At 37.5% G+C, this 3,711-nt stretch overlaps 2 non-coding genes across 2 annotated transcripts; both read left to right on the forward strand.

Annotated features, from left to right (window-relative positions):
- The first annotated feature begins 1,163 nt into the window (after window positions 1–1,163).
- On the forward strand, window positions 1,164–1,242 carry LOC126057381 (small nucleolar RNA SNORD115). Its single transcript, XR_007512476.1, has one exon. It is a non-coding gene; the product is annotated as a small nucleolar RNA SNORD115 (small nucleolar RNA).
- Window positions 1,243–3,374: 2,132 nt separating this feature from the next.
- On the forward strand, window positions 3,375–3,457 carry LOC126057378 (small nucleolar RNA SNORD115). Its single transcript, XR_007512473.1, has one exon. It is a non-coding gene; the product is annotated as a small nucleolar RNA SNORD115 (small nucleolar RNA).
- Window positions 3,458–3,711: the final 254 nt, after the last annotated feature.

Consider the following 3,711-nt stretch of genomic DNA (forward strand, 5'->3'; position numbering starts at 1 on the left):
ACTCCTAATGATTATTATAGACAGATATGATTCCTAGCGAGGACTGGCCTCTAAGATATTTAGGTTCATTCTTTCAGGGAATGTGGATATTATTACAGATAGTTCTTCTCCTTGAGTGGAGCCCTGGTGGCGCAGGGTAAAGAGCTTGGCTGTTAACCAAAAACACCAGCAGTTTGAATCCACCAGCTGCTCCTTGGAAACTCTATGAGCCAATTCTACTCTGTCCTATAGGGTTGCTGAGAGTGGGAATCTACTCAATGGCAACAGGTTTTCCCCTTGAGTGACCCACATAGAAGATAGAGTCCTCATGAGAAGAACTTTGCTTTATACGTTTGCTTTGCTTTCATTGAAATTTGAGAAATTTTGAGATTCATTAGTGTCATCTCTATGGTGTGATATCTGGTTGGACTGGAATTCGCATATAAACAAATTATTTTCTGTTAGATTATTTTGGGTTTGCTAAGGAACCTATGAGTAGAAAGTGACTCGATGGCAATGGGTTAGGTTTTTTTCTGGTTTAAGGAGCCCTGGTGGAGCCCTGGTGGCACAGTGGTTAAGAGCTCAGCTGCTAACCAAAAGGTCAGCAGTTCAAATCCACAAGTGACTCATGATACATAAAATTGAATATCTGATATTTAGGTTGTAATTATCATATGGCTTCATTAGGTTCATTTTAAGGGATAACATATTGTATGAATGATGTCAGTTGTTTCTTCTCTGGCTTCCTGGAAGATACAGCTAAGAGTTGGTTAATAGCAAGATTTCATTTCTGTGTGAAGACTCCTGACAGATACTTGAAGTAAAGGTATTTTGTTTGTTTTACTTGATTGTTTTTGGTGAATCACCTGTCTACCAACAAAGGACTATGGCCCATTTTTAGAATAAGAGCAATCAATACCCCTCATATAGAAATAATGGAGGGGATACATGAGCGCACATGAAAGATGTAGTTCTTGTCTTTAACACTGTACTAATTCTGTCCTCATATTCAAAGAAATGGCAAGGACTCCTTAGCCTACTTCCCCTGGGACACCCCATTAACTACCCAGGCAATCTGCACTGAATTTACTAGATCTTCACTCACTTTGGGATCAGAGTTAAAGGATGCCATTCCTAGAGGTTTCAAGACAAAGAAGTTGTAGGTGTGGGGAGTGCGATTCTTTTAGTCAACGATGAGACCTTCTCTGGACATAAGGAGATGTAATGACAAAAATAATGGTCAATAGTCATACCCTGAGGCCCATCAGAGTCACAAAGTCCCAGGTCAAAAAGTGGGGGTTCCTTAGCTCCATTAAAATAGAAATTTTGCTCATGGACTCAGATAATGAATTCCCTGTGAGAAACGTGAGGAGACCCAGTGGCATAGTGGTTAAAGTGCTCAACTGCTAACGAAAATGTCAGCAGTTTGAACCCACAGGCTGCTCTGTGGGAGAAAGAAGTGGCAGCCTACTTCTGCAAAGATTACACCCTGGAAACTCTATGGGGAGTTATACTCTGTCCTGTAGAGTTGCTATTAGTCGGAATAGACTTGACAGCAGTGTGTTTAATTTTTGGTTTGAGCGGGAAACTTGTTTTGTCCACCTTTCCATCTCCTTCCAAGTAATCAGCTCTTTCTTTCATATTAATGATGATTTGAGTGCTTTGTTCTCATGTGGTTTTAAAAATTATACCTCAGTTATTTTTGATGCACTGTGTGTAGCAATAACCCAGCTGGTAGAACACATATCATTACATAGATTAGGACTTGCTTTGGTGACTGAGAAATTCCAGATAGACCCTTGGACTAATAAAAACTTACGTCTCAGGTTCATTCTTTCAGAAAATAGGAATATCATAGTGTCTTCTTCTCCATGAGTGACGTACATGATGGGATCTTCATAAGAAGAAGTTTACTTTTTACCAGAGTTTGCTTTGATCACAAGTTAATAAAGCTTTTTGATTCATTGGTATTTTCTCTGTGGTGTAATATTTGTTTGGGTCTAAATACCCAGATAGACAAATTCATCCTGCTATATTATTTCATTTTACTATGTGTTGTGATTTGGTAGATCAATAATGAATGATGAACATGCAAAGATCCTGGCTTGTGGCCAGAGGACTGAGATCCACATATTTTCTACCTTGTGTATATAAAATTGAATAAAATTAAAATTTCCCTGACACCTGATTTACGTTTTAGCAAGAGCTCCCATGACATGTGGTTCTCTACTTTGGCTATTGCCTTACTCTTGTCCACCTAGATAAAGACTGAAACTACTGAGGAAAATCAATCTTTTGTTAGGACTTGAATTGTGTGTCCCAAAAAGATATGTTGAAGTGCTAACCCCAGGTAACACACATGTAAGCTTATTTGAAATTGAGTAAAGAAATGAGCAAACTAATACTCCATTACCAGATCCCAAGGGACATATTGCTCCAATATTTACAATATAATGGAAGTATATGCTATGAATACTGTCAGTTGTTCTTGAAATGGCAATTGAGTTGAGTAGGTTTATCAATTCAGGAAGCATGAGTACAACTATGGGTTGTGCTTCTCAATAAGGCTCAGGCATACTTGAAGGCAACATCATGAGAAAAGTTTACTGTTAACTGAAATTTCATTGTTGTAATGAGATATTTTCTGATTCTTGTTACCACCTGTACAATGTGATAAACCTTTAGTCTAAACAACAGAGGATACATATTAAACCCTACTAGTTTGTGATGGTAATGTTTTGGGATGTATTCAAGGGATTAATAACATTTAACAACAAAAAAATACACTTAGGTCAGAGATTGAAATTCAAGAAGATGTAGTGCCAAATAACCATGAAAATGAATATATTCTGAAGTGTTCTGATATTTGATTTCTAGATGCCTAGTTTCATGTGACTTCAGGAGTGTCATTTTCTGAGAGTTCATATACAATAAAAGGCAAATTCTTACAAATGTGGTTTCTTTCAATATATATCTACAAGGAGTAATCAATGGAAAACTATCATTTCTGCATGAAATCTCACAGGTCCTCCACTGTGAAGAATCCTCTACGAATTGTCTTTATATTTCTTGATGTTAATGCTAAGAAGCCTATATAGTGGTCAGTTTTGAAGTACTGATCTTATCACTTTATTTAGGAATAGCATATATGAGCCACACTCATATGAGATAAGAATTTCTCTCCTTTGAGCCCTGTATTACTACTCACTTCATTGATAAAGATTTCTGAAAAAACTCCCTGGGCCTGCTGTCCTTGGAACAATTCTGATCTCCTAGGTATCCTTTAAAGAACATGTGTGAACTCTGATCCAGTATAGAAATGGGCTTGAAGGAAGTCATCTGCGGTAACTACATTGATGTCTAAAGGGACATATGACTTGGGAATGCCATGGCATGGGTCAATGATGAGACATAAATTTGTATAGAAGAGGGATGATGATAAAAAAAAATTAGGTGCACTTGCATTATGTTGAGGCCCCAAATAAGGGACAGTCCTGGAAGATATAAGTGGAACTTCTGGAAGGGGAGTTTTGAATGATATATTGGTCTAGAGACAGTGAAACTCTAGTGGGAAAATTATTTTGCCCAATGTTATGTATCTCATCTTTTTTCAGCCTTATTTAAATTACCTGTAAGTACAAAAGCCTGGCATTTCTTGGCCTTATTCATTGGCTTTTTTCCCTCTTATTGTGTGTTTCAGAAAGCGTAGCTGCCAAGAAATTCACAATTACA

The sequence above is a fragment of the Elephas maximus genome, chromosome 13, assembly GCF_024166365.1.
Source record: "Elephas maximus indicus isolate mEleMax1 chromosome 13, mEleMax1 primary haplotype, whole genome shotgun sequence".
Taxonomy (NCBI): Eukaryota; Metazoa; Chordata; class Mammalia; order Proboscidea; family Elephantidae; genus Elephas; species Elephas maximus.